At 42.2% G+C, this 13,463-nt stretch overlaps 1 protein-coding gene across 8 annotated transcripts in view; it reads left to right on the plus strand.

The window, feature by feature from the left end:
* The window catches only part of LOC125447422 (non-receptor tyrosine-protein kinase TYK2), a 95,358-nt gene that overhangs the window by 13,593 nt on the left and 68,302 nt on the right, over window positions 1–13,463 (plus strand). The window contains exons 2-3 of one of the 8 annotated variants that reach the window (XM_059639815.1): window positions 3,067–3,234; window positions 6,439–6,539. The exons of 3 other annotated variants lie outside the window; for them this stretch is intronic. The gene's annotated coding sequence lies outside the window, so the exon portion shown is untranslated. Of the gene's footprint in view, window positions 1–2,844; window positions 3,235–3,376; window positions 3,472–6,438; window positions 6,540–13,463 lie in introns of those variants that run through there. 4 more of the 8 variants (XM_059639812.1, XM_059639814.1, XM_059639811.1 and 1 more) reach the window with 4 other exon arrangements.

Below are 13,463 nucleotides of genomic sequence, written 5' to 3' on the forward strand. Positions count from 1 at the left end.
GGAAGCAGATCTCTTTGTGGACCTGTTTGATAGGCACAAAGGCCATCAAGTGGATCATTGAGGAGGTTGATGCCAAAAGCTGAGGACACTGCCCTAATTCTTGGCAAAATATCATCTGATATATACATGAAAAGCTCAAAGCCATGCTTGACGTTGTACTATATTTTTCACCCAGCACAAAACGTGCATTTGTGGTAAAAACACTAACCATGAATGAGCTCAGCTCACCACAGCTCTGATGATGTTCCTGCATAGAGCATTTTTGAGTGAGAAATAATTCAGATACCTAGGAAGAGTGCGCTGTTGTCTCAGAAGCAAAGACAAGATTTCCTCAATGGTAGAGGTTTTAAGGTCGAGCCAACTTGGGTAATAAAGCAGGCAGATTCATAGCACTCACCATCGTTGTATCCTCTTTGCTGAATGTTGAGTGGAGTTGAAACGTTGCTGTTGATCTGAATAACTTTGGGTTCAAGAGGTGAATCAGTTGATGGTTGTGACTGCTGATTGTGCTTCTGGATCAGAGCAATACTGAGCTCTGCTGTGGGAATGGGCTGTTCACGAAGTTAGCACTTGTGTGAGTGAGGCACTGAAGAGCTATCTTGACTTGTGAAATGCTCCATGTAGAAGAATTAGCAGCAGTAAAAATTGTTTAGACTGAGAGTGAGACCCAGCGACAGTCAGAGCTCCACATCTTTGCAGGAGATTGTGTGTTCATCTTCTAGTTTACCCTAGTCTGCAGCACAACCTCATTGTTTTCAAATAAAAAAATGAACCTATTGAATTGAGTCCCTGTACTTTGTATATATTTACCCTTTTCTCTGTGCTCTTACTGTTATTAAACTGTTTTGGTGCCTTTCCGTAAGCAGAGTATACTTGTACTAGCAGCAGCTCAGAGAAAATTCAATGAGCTCATTTCTAGGATGAAAGATTTATCTTAAGAAAGCTTGATAAACAAGGGAGTTGTGGAGACCAGAAGATATGAGGAGTTGAGGCCTTAATCAAATTAGCCATGATGTTACTGCATGTTGGAACAGGCTTGAAGGCTGAATGGCTGCTTTCTCATGGTTGGGATCATATTTTCATTTGTGATTTGAGGCCTCCCTATCTCCTTCAATTGGAATAATTAGGGCAGTGGCTGAGTTCAGTGTCTCCAACAATATCTCTCTGGGGTTCTCCAAGTTGCTTTGGATTGAGTTGACTATTTTGTCTTGCTGTTTGGAGAAATGACCTAGCACAGCTTTCTCTCTTCCTCCCGACCAATCCACTCCTGTCAACCCAGTTCCATTTTAGTGTTTTGAATATGTTAGTAAGTCTGAGCTTTGAGTGGAGTGTTCAGAGGTTGGCTTCATGAAAATTAGGGACGGAGATGATGGCTATTGGTGTGGCTTTGGGCATGATAGTTTTCTGATGTAAAGAGTTAAAATGATCGCATAGGCACCTTGCCATACTAAAGAGTACTAATTTCTGGAAAGTGTTTTAGTATCGTACGTTGTTAGCAATCTATTTGACCAATATATTAAAAGTCTTACACAGGATGTGCACTTCCTGTCCACAAACCATCCTACCTTTGTCACAATAATTCTGTTTTTGTTCTTTCAGTTTTGTTAACACCTGTTGTGGCAGTGTGGCTGGAGGCCCTGACCATTGGCTGATTGTGGTGTTGGTTTCTGAAAGCTCTTAAATCCGGAATAAAACATCAACTCCATTGTCATGTACTAAGTTGATGCAAATGTCGAATTTTCTGACTTCTTGTCATTTCATTGGTCCTGATAGAATTTTGCAGCACAGAAAAATGGCTGTGCAGATTATTAGCCTTGTGAGAGAGCTGTCCAATTAGAATCACTGCCACTTTGTCCTGCAAATATTTTGTTTTTAGTATGTATTTGATTATTTTTGAAACTTACTCCTCAATCTGCTGCTACTGCTCTTTCACACAGTACGTCCTAGATCCTCACTCAGAAAAAAAAATCTCCTTCTATCACCTCTGACTTATCTCTACCAAATATTTTATATCTGCCAGTTGCTAGTCATCTGACTTAGACAAACAGGATGCTGGAAGTCAACGTTTCGGGTATTACCCTCCTTCAGGACTGTCTACCTTGGATTCCAGTATCTGCAGTTTGTTTTTGTCTCCAGCTAGCATTCTGAACCATCTGTGAACATCTTACATTGTTCACAGTTTTACACAGTGATTGTATTGGGAATGTTAGCATTTGGCGGATTGGACTGATGAGAAGTTTGTACAAATCTATCACTCTGGAAGCTAAACCACTGTTTCTCTAATGATTGTTCAATTGTAAGGCCACAAAAAATGCACTTCAAAACAACAACAGTCCTCACAGCATCAAATTCCCCAGCACTCTGCAACAGAGTCAAAACAGGATTGACCCGGAAGATTCATTCTGCTGAGATTGTCAGTTTGTTTGAATTTTCTTGAGTGGAAGAGACAAGAGTATGAGTTGGCGGTTGGTTGGGATTTTGTTTCTACATTGTGTCCGAGTATGCCTTGTGACAGACATCAGCAGCCTTAATCTTGGAGTGAGATTATGAACAGAAAATGTTTACACTTCTGTAGCAGCTACATGTTGTAGTTTTGACTTGCAAATGTTCTGTGTATCTCCACACAAAGTATCCACTGTGTAAGCAGAGGGAAGAAGAAGAAATGTCAGCAGTTAATTTTTAAAGAGAAAAGTTGGATAAGGCTGAATCTGGGCATTGAGAGATAAATGATTGTTAGAAATGTATTACGAGGTGAAGAATTTTCTGAACAAGGTGTTTTTTTTAATTCCAGAAATCCATCTGTTTATTTTTAATTCCAACTTTGGAGTGACTGGGGTTGCTGGCAGTTAAAACAAATTATATACAAGGTTTCCTTGGCGTAAATTCAGTGAAAAGTGAATTTCAGTTCTCCCTGAATCTTGCTGAACTGGTCGGATCAGGTCTGTCAGCTGCCTGGATTGTGTTGGATTCAGATATTTGTCGATGCAGCAGTCACTGAGGGGGCGGGTGAAGGAGTCTTGTTTCAGTGTTGGAGAGACTCTGACTCACTGCCTTTCATTGCTAAAGGACCTGAGAACGATTCGTTCGATTTGATCGAAGATTCTGCAAGATGATGTAATTTTTTAAAAAACTACTCACGCAGGATGGGAGGATTGTCGATAACAAAGAGAGCTGTGTCCCTTTCTGACAGCTGAGGGTATTCGAAGCACTGATGTCTAGATTGAGGCAGAGCAGGTAAAAGATTGTTTTGCTTTGAATAAATGGAGGTTGGCAGGGGGATAGTTAATTGACTGGGGGCTGTTTGAGCTGCTGTGTCATGCCCAAAGGGGAATTTAACTGAGCTTAGTGTTCAAAAGCCTGTTCTTTGCAGCTCTTATTTGCTCTGTGTTACAGCCAACGTTGCATTAATTATCCATCCCCAGCAGTGCCTGAGATGGGATTGGAACCACAAATGCTGGAAATATTGAGCAGGTCAAGCAGAAAAAACGCGTTAATGTTGCAGGTTGATGACCTTTTGTGCTTTTATTCCAGTTGATGAACGTTCCTGATCCGCTGAGCTCTGTCTGGATTTGCACCTTCCACCATGGGAATCCCAGGGATATAGCCCAGTGACGTTGAGAAACGGAAACGTTTCTCCGAGTCATGGTGGTCGTATCTGGGAATAGCACTACTTCAGCCTTAACTGCGGTGGGCGGTGGTCTGAGAGGTGTGAATGATGTTGGAGCTTGAACTGCTTAGGTTTTAAACTGTTGCTCTGTGCATAGCAGGAAGTGAAAACTGAACTGCAAGAAAAGGTTAATAAAATGTGAGGCTGGATGAACACAGCAGGCTCAGGAGCACAAAAGCTGACGTTTCGGACCTAGACCCTCATCAGAGAGGTAATTTCACCAAGACAGTGTCTGATGAAGGGTCTAGGCCCGAAACGTCAGCTTTTGTGCTCCTGAGATGCCGCTTGGCCTGCTGTGTTCATCCAGCCTCACATTTTATTAACTTGGATTCTCCAGCATCTGCAGTTCCCATTATCACTGCAAGAAAAGGTTGTTGGTTTCACACTCTCTCAAGGAATTGTTCTTTTTTTAAAGAGCTTTGTGGATGTGAGAGGGCGAATTTTGCTGGTTATTTCCAGAGATGATGTGACTTCATGTTATGGTGATGCTGCTGGACATAGGGCAGTTGATCGAAGCGCCAGCCTTACCGGACAGTTGCTTGTGTGTGAATAGTTGGACAACAGAGAGCGAGACGCACTGGTTAGTGACAATGGACGGTGTCCAAATTGAAATGTGATTCTAGAATTTAAAAAAAAATTATCTTCTTCCTTTCTTGAAAAATGGGGTGATACTATTTCCTAATCCAATGTGACTGTGCCACACTGAAGGAAATTTTGGAAGATCACAGGCATAAACTCCGCAGCTAGATTTTTCAGAACCTGAGAAAAGAGACTATTAAGTCTGAGAGATTTTGTTGGTTTTCAACTGCATTGGTTTGTCCATTACTCTTTCTTTAAAGTTCCTCACACACATCCTGTTTTTCCCTGCTTTTCCTAACGTTTCTTTGTCTTATGCAGTGAAGATGGGTACAACATGTTGTTTGATGTTAACCACTTACTGATCTCAAATATATCTGTTATGAGTCTCCTCAGTGCCTAGTTTATGCTCATTGTATCTGATGCTTTTCAGTTTGCTGATTGCGAAAACTCTCCAGTACTTGGGCTTAATACTGTCTTGGTGAAATTACAGACCACTTTTTTTAATGCAATAGTAACATCTTTCATTAGTCACGATGGATGTTTGCTCCTTTTGGAATTAGCATTGTTACTTACCAATAGATTGGAAATTCATCCAGAATTCTCAAATATTGATTGGAATGTTTGCCATTGCTTTAACACCAGCAGCGTGCACTGACATTTTCAGCACAACTTGGAAAACTATAAGATGTCAGAGCAGAGGAAGGTCATTTGACCCATCAATCCTGTTCTGCCATTCAGTGAGATCATGGCTGATCTGCTAACTTTTGAGTCCACTTTCCTGTCTATTCCTCATAACTCCTGATTCCTTCAGTGATTAAAAATCTGTTGAAGTGCCTGGAATCTTTTATACCCACCTGAAGAATGTCTAACCTCAAATGGTGCAGCACAGTGCCAAAACATCTGATTTGCCATGGATGCAGGGGGGAGAACGCTGTCACTTTGTGGATCTTGTTAATTCTGGTTCAACCCCCACCCTGCTCCCCAATTTCTGATGTCTGCACAAGTGTTGATTTCTGTCACACTGCCATGTCTGCCATTGTAGGCTGAATGCCCCATTTCTGTTGTAATGCAGTGATTGAAGGAGAGACAGGCAGACTACTAAATCTTATCATTGGTGAATGAGCCATGAAGAGAAATGTTAAGATGGATGTTATTTCCCTTCTTCCCTGGTGGATGTGGTCGACCTTTGCCTGCCTTCGTGCACCATACCTGAAATTTGGGATTTGGTTGATTAACGGAGATTCACTAGCCAATGTTGCACTGTATTAGCATTTCTGAGCATTATCAGTGACTAATTCTTTACTGCTATCTTGTCCTTGGTATGTGCCTGAGGTAGTGGCCACTGTAGTGTCACTCTCACATGGTGAAGCAAACCTCCTCTCATTTGTCATTGGATTACTGAGTGACAATCTGATGGATTAGTAAGGAGATGTAAGGCTGACTGTGAATGTGCCATAGGTCAGTGGTACAGCTTGTTATGTGAATTGCAAGACATTGGACTAACTATTAATAACTTAGCAGGAATTTACTTCTTTCAGCTAGTGTTGCAGTGAGATTTAAGGTATTGAGGTCATACTACAGGAAGTACCTGATCACTTGACCTCCTTCCTGTTTCCAACTGTTCTGAAATGCAACATCAGTACTTAGTGATTGTTTTCAGAAGCAGTTTAAATTGGTGAGAGGGCTGAGTTAGTATTGTAATGGGGAAACAGCCCTTTGTGGTGTTGGGGTCAGATTGGGTCAGTGTCTCAGAGTTGTTGTCTCACAACATGGCCAAAACAAGTAGGCAATTTTCTGAAGGGTCCCGATACGAAACATCAGCTTTCCTGCTCCTCTGATGCTGCCTGGCCTGCTGTGTTCCTCGAGCTCCACACTGTTATCTCTGACTCCAGCATTGGCAGTTCTTAGTGTTTCTAGGTAATTTGTGCTGTTTGAGATGAGCTCAAGGATCCCAAGGCCTGATTCAGCCCCACAGAGGATGTAGAGCAAATGCACAAGTGATGGACAAAATAAATGGAAAACTCTCACAACTGTCTTGAAAGGTGATCAAGGTTTGAGCTTGAGAGATCGGAATAGCTCTCCTTGACTTAACATTTCTTTTGTAGTTCTGCACAAGTGATCAATGGTTGTCCATTGAAGCGATGATTAAGACAAACTATTTTACACGGTATTCTTTTTGGTGTATTCTACAGATTGGCTTCGTGGATACCTGCACCAGTTTTCCTTCTGAAGCTGAATTGTTCAACCACTGAATCATCGCAGCTGTGTGGGAACCTGCCCAAAGATAGTAATGGTGAGGAATAGGAGTCTTGGTTGATTCCCCTTCTTCTCCATCTCTCCCTTTTCTCAAATATCCTGTGCATTGCTCAGAGACAGGGTGCCCACAAAGAAACCATAATTTGGAACCTGAGATCTTTCTGGTTTATACGGTCTCAGTACTACATGGGCGAGAGAGAAACTGCTTTGAAAGTTTAGCAATCTAAAGCATGTGTTGTATTATTGCACTACATTGATATGTATTGATCAGGAATGATGTGATAATGACATAATTGACATTGAAATGGGCTAAGTATGGTAAACAACTTCTGACTCTGGGCACCTTTTATCCTGATAGAAGTTATGTTCATGGTAGTTAAATGATAGTCTAAATTGCCCCAATAACCAGTTGATGGACAGAAAACTCAAATTGTTGGAAAATGAGAAGTCATGCTTTTATGACACCTCAGGCCCCCCTCCGCACTCATTCACAGTTTATGCTAAGGATGTTGCTGGTGTAGTTTTCGTAACTGCACTTGAACTTGAGGTGTGTTTGCTGATTCTAATTGATGGGTGTGTAAAGCTGTGATTTGCACGTTGTTCACAAAGATAACAAGGTGTAGAGCTGGATGAACACAGCCGGCCAAGCAGCATCAGAGGAGCAGGAAAGCTGACGTTTCATTTTTCTGAAGAAGGGCCTAGGCCCGAAACGTCAGCCTTCCCACTCCTCTGATGCTGCTTGGCCTGCTGTGTTTATCCAGCTGTACACGTTGTTATCTCAGATTCTCCAGCATCTGCAGTTCCTACTATCTCTGAAACAATTTCAGTCCCAATTTACAGTTGAATTCTGAATAGGCATAGGTAACATGCGTAGAACCTCCCCAACACCAATAAGATCATAGTGTGGTGATTGTGGGGAATGAGACCATGCTGAGTCAGTGCATGATGTTAAGCAGGTTAAAGATAGGGTAAAGTGAAATGGGATTAATTTTTGATTTGCCATATTATACCTAACCTGAATCAGTCTGTTAAGATTTCATTATACCCCTCACTTCAATGATATAATAACAGGTTATCACGTAAACCAATGGAATAAGATAAAGGCTCAGCATGTGGGCCGTGTCAGAAATGGAGGTGTCACGTTGTCTGTGGTTTGCAGTGTCACTGGGAGCAGCCACTTAGTCTTGAGGAAGTTGTGGTTTCAGCGTTTGAAGTGTTCAGAGGTGGGGGAGGAATCTGCAGCCTACCCAAAGCTAATGTACATCTTTCAGTTTCCTCCTGAGTTCATTAAACATTTCTCAAAAGCCCTATTTAAAATGTTGTTAAATTACTCTTGTGTTTCTGTTTGTGCAGTGATCTTTTCCTGATAGTTTTTTTTATGAAGGGATGAAATGTCAAGGATCTGCCATGAGTGGTTTGAGTTTTGATCACTTGGCTGGCCTGACCTAGGTGAATTGAAATTGCTCAGCTTTCTTTTGCCTTATGGATTGTGTCCCTCATTTGAAAAGGTGTATCTTGCTGTTATCTAACATAGAGTGAAGATCTTGTTGCACATCCCCACATCATTCTCCAGCGTCTCACCACACTGTTACGTACGCCCCTTTCTGTCTTTTTGCCACCAAGGGGAGGATGAGGTCTATTCAGCCCTGCCATTCAATATGATCATAGCTGATCTTCTGTCTCAATACCTGTTCCTGGGTCCTCACTTTCCCTTTGATCTCTTTATCTGTAAGAATGATATACAACTTGATTTTGAAAACATTCAATGTTTTGGCCTCAACCACTTTCTGTGGCAGAGAATTTGACAGGTTCACCACTCTGAGGGTGAAGTATTTTTTTTCCTCATCTCAGTCCTAAATGGCCTACCCCATATCTTTAAACTGTAACCTCTAGTTCTGGACTCCCCAGTCATCAGGATCATGTTTACCCTGTCTAATTCTGTAAACCCCACCCCACCCCCACCCCCACCTCACTATTCTAAACTCCAGTGGATAGAGACCTGGCCAATCCAGTCTGCCTTCATACCTTTGTCCTGCTATCCCAAGCATCACTTTGGTAAATCTCTCCATAGCAAGAATGCCCTCCCTCAGATAGGGGAGCTTTGTAAACATGGACTTGGATGTGCCTTGTGTACCATGTAATAATGAGTAGAATGTTCCATTTCACCTCATTTTGTTGCTGGAAAATGCGGGATATTCCTGGTGGGGTTTACTTCTTCAGTGAACCAGTGTGAAAGGGCAAATTTGATTTCTGTAGCGCCTTTCATATCTATGGTGTACACGAAAGAGTTTCACAGACTGTGGTTTTGGAACATTGCTCTGTCCCATAAGAAACGTGTCGTCAACTGATGTGCACCAGACCCCACAAACGGCAACCTGATTATGATGAGAAAAGCTGTTTTTGTGATATAGGTAGAGGATGCCATGGAGCGCATCGTTCCTTTCAAAATAGTGCCCTGAGAGCTTTGTTCATCTGTGGGTGGAAAATGTCATTTTCACACCTCATTCGAATGATGACCTCTCTGCCAATGCCACACTCTTCTTGCTGCTGTGGAGCTCCACTCCAGAATTTCTGGACTTGTGTCCCCCATACTTGAGCATTAATGTTGCCCTCTGAGCCCCACAGACCAGAAGCTCCCCAATTTCAATTTGATTTGCTGATCTCAGCTATGGCGTGACTGTTGCTTAGTGTTCCAGATTTCAAGAAGCATTTGGCCAAGGTTCCTCTTCTTGAGCATTATCCAGTTGGAAAATATATGCCTGCATCTTGGGTGGATTTAGGGATTGGGCTGTACTGCATTGTCAATAATTTTGCCAGAATTTAATATCAAAAATGGTGCATGAGAAGTGGGAGCATGGCCAATATATTCTCTGGTAATCCCTGCCCATCGAAATGAGCATTCAGCAGCAATTTGATCCAGGGCTCTGTTGGAATTAAACAAGAAATCTTCCTGGTGTCTTGGCCAACAATTATTCCTCCTGCAACATCAGCAAAACAGATTAATTGGTTCTGCAACTTGTTGCCATCTGTAACTTGGCTCCTGATTTGGTCTATAAAAGAACAATGGCTGCGCTTAGCCATTTCGACAGAAAAGTATTGAAGATAAATGTCTGTTTACTGTTGTCACAATGTCACAGTTGTTTCATAGATTAAGTCTGAATTGGCTGTCAAGCACTTTGGGGCCTCCTGAGCTTGAGAAAGGTGCCATATAAATTCCAATTCTTTTCAGTAGAAAGTTCAAAGGTGGATGGCAAAAAGGGGTGTTTGACTATTGTTCTGAAATGATGGCGAGACCTGAGAGGCAAAACAGTGGGGAGTATTTCAGACAGATACTGCCTCAAGCAGTTTCATTCACAGCATTTGTTAACTGAATAAGTGCCACTGGCTTTCAGATCCATGGGTGAGCAGGAAGTGTTGCTTGAAAACATTCCCGTTTTTCAGCTGTTTTTAACTTGGACAACTAGTTTTGTTTGAACGAATTCAAATTTTTGAGTATGAGATTGTGAGGTATTAGTGTTTTTTAAAAGATACCCAAGTGGATTTTATAGCTTTGATAATCAAAGTTACCTGTAATTCATAATCTGTGAAGTGGATAGATCCTCCAACCTAATGCTTACCCCTTCACAAATTGAGATGAGTCTTGGAATCCTGTAGAATTTAAGTTATTTTGAACTAGGACTTTGCTTGTATTCTAATGATTAAAAAACCCTTCATTTCCATTCCACACAACACAAAGCAAATAATTTGGAGCAGCAAATTGAAAATTACACTGTCTGGATTATCATGACGCTGTAATATTGTGACATTGTCAATTTTAATAAGGTGGGCTATCGTGAGAGTGGCCCTGGACTGAAACTTGCCAGAGATGATTTGCTTGGTGAATGCGTTTCAGGGATTCTTGACTATGGGTCCAACATGAGTAATTTGTGATCAGTTCCATATGCGTGTGTTTGTTTGTGCGATTTCACGTGCAGAGCTCTGTTTGACATTTAGTGCTGCAACATGATCGCAGTTGACAGTTGTATTTCATAGTATTACTGCCACACAATCCAAGTCTCAAATGTGTAGAACAGAATGGGCAAGCTGTTGCTTCATCAACTTCAGGTTCATCAGCAGGCTTGCTCCTTTTTGTTCCTCTTCACCTTCTTTCTGCGATTATGATGGTTCAAAGAAGTGCTCCAAGGACACTCTGCAGGCTTCATTTAGGAGATCAGCATTAGCCCACATCGTGGGGGAAGCTCTCCCAGAATCGCAGCACTGGGCGGATCCAAATAAAAAATGGTGTGGCTTGCTTTGAAAGTAAGCTGATATCGAAGGAAGTGGGAAAACAGAGAGGAAATCCTGAGTGGGCAAGTCATCCAAAGCTCTGACATTTCAGGGATCTTATCCTGTTTACAACAGAAGCTCCAGGGTCCATATCAACATTGGCAATTATCCATGTACCCATGAAAACCCCACAAAACACTCCAGGTGATGAACGTGGTCACCTTCGCCTCGAAAGATGAACTACAGATGTAGCTGTGCTGAATTGTGCCCTGACCCTTTTTTAAAAAAAGAATAAGTCTTAGGAACTATAGCAGTGAGAGGTAAGTATTGCTGATATTAAGGGAAGTTTACAGTGTAGCAGATGCTCAGGTTTCCAGTTTCAGGTTAGAACATCGAGTCGCATAGCAAGGTATGGAGAAACTTAAAGGAGAGGAAGACTCGGGAGAGGTTATTCAGCTTTCCAGAACAGGTTACAGGACAGAATATGGAAAGGGTCACGAATCTAACTTGAGGCCCAGCAGATGAAGGGACAGCTAAGAAGGGGGTTGGTCAGTGCAGGACTGAGGGTGTTGAACTTAAATATGCGCAGTGTACGAAACAAGTTTCATGAGTTTTGTAGGCATGTTGAAATTGGTTGTTAGGATGCTGTGGCTGCAAGGGGATCAGGACCGGGAACTAAATATCCAAAGATACACATCCTGTGAAAAGGACAGGCGGAGGGCATAGGGTTGTAATAAAAAATGAAATGAAACCAAAAACAATAACTGCTAATAGGGTCAGAACGCTTTGAATCTGTGTGGTCAGAGTTGAGGAGCGCAAAGGGAAAAATGGCCTCCTACCAGTAATCAAAATGTGCAGAAGAAAATCAGTTGGGAGATGGAAAAGGCGTGTAAGAAAGGCACTACTGCAGTGGGACTTCAATGTGCAGGTGAACTGGGAAAATCAAGTTGGTAAATGGATCCCAAGAAAAGGAATTTGTGGAATGTCTACAGGATGTGTCTTTTGGACCAGCTTATAATAGACCCCATGAGGGAACTGGAATTCTGGATTTGGTGATGTGTATCGAGGCAGACTTGATTAGGGAGCTTAAGGTGAAGGAATCCCTAGGAGGGCAGTGACTCGAATATGATAGAATTCCACCTGCAATTTAAGAGGGAGAAGCTGGAATCAGATGTAACAGTCTTACACTTGAGTCAAGGTAACTATGAAGACATGAAGGAGGAGCTGGGCAGAGTTGATTAGCGGGGAAGATGGTGGAGCAGCAATGGCAAAAGTTCCTGGGGGTGATTTGGAAGGCACATCAGAAATCCATCCCAAGGAAGAAGAAACATACAAAGGGGTAGGTTGAGGTAACCATGGCTGACAAGGAAAGTCAGGGATGGCATAAAAACAAACAAGGGCAGGACTTATACAATTAAAAGTAGGGCCTTGGATAGTATTATAGAACAGAGAGACCTAAGGGTTCAGGTGCACAGCTTTTTAAAGCCTGCATCACACATAGATACAATGGTTAAGAACACATTTAGCATGCTTGCCTTCTTTGCTCAGACCTTTTTGAGTTTACGAGTTAGGACATTATGTTGAGGTTGTACAGGATGGTTTTGACGTTTCTGCTGGAGTGCTGTGTCCAGTTCTGGTCGCCCTTTATCAGAAAGATGTTATTAAACTGGAGAGGGTGTAGAAAAGATTTACCAGGATGTTGTGGGGAATGGAGGGTTTGAGTTATGAGGAGAGGCTGGATAGACTTGGACTTCTTTTACAGCATAGGAGGTTGAGGTTATAAAAGTTGACATAATAGTGAGGGCTATAGATAAGGTAAATGGCAGATGCCTTGTCCCTAGATAGGGGATTTCAAAACTAGAGGGCCTTATTTTTAGGGTGATAGGAGAAAGATTTAAAAAGGACATGAGTTGCAACTTTTTTTTTCTTACAGAGAATGGTTCTTGTGTAGAATGAACTTCCAGAGGATGTGGTTGATGTGGGTATGGTTATAACGTTTAAAAGTAATTTGGATAAGTACATGAGTAGGAAAGGTTTGGAGGGATATGGGCCAAGTGCAGGCAGGAGGGACTAGTTTAGTTTGGGATCATAGTCTGCGTTGTCTGCCTGGACTGAAGGATCTGTTTCTGTGTTGTATGACTCAATGACTCTATGACTCTAAATGTGACGTTAGTGTTCATTTCAAGAGAGCAAGAATACAAGAGCAGGAATGGACTGCTGAGGCTGTATAAGGCCCTGGTCAGGTGGTATTGAGAATATTGTGAAAAGCTTTGGGCCTGGTATCTGGGAATGGATGCGCTGGATTTGGAGGGTCGGAGCATGTTCACAAGAACGATCCTGGCACTGAAGAGTTTGAGGAGTAGTTGAAGACTCTGGGTCTGTGCTCGACAGAGTTGGCAAAGATGGAGATGGGGGGCATCTGATTGAAACTTCTAGAATGCTGAGATGTCTGGATAGCGTGGGTGTTTCACCTTTTGGAAGAGACTACGACCCGAGGGCACAGCCTCAGTGAAGAGATGACCCTTTAGAACTGGGATGTGGAAATCTGCCACATACATATCTGAAGGCCAAGTGATTGAGTGTATTTAAGATGGGGAGAGAGAGATCCTTGATTAGAAAAGGGGTCAAAAGTTAAGGGGAAAGAACTGGAGGGTGGGCTTGAGAAACATATCAGCCATGTCTGAATGGGGGAGTG

The sequence above is a fragment of the Stegostoma tigrinum genome, chromosome 35 (genome assembly GCF_030684315.1).
Source record: "Stegostoma tigrinum isolate sSteTig4 chromosome 35, sSteTig4.hap1, whole genome shotgun sequence".
NCBI lineage: Eukaryota > Metazoa > Chordata > Chondrichthyes > Orectolobiformes > Stegostomatidae > Stegostoma > Stegostoma tigrinum.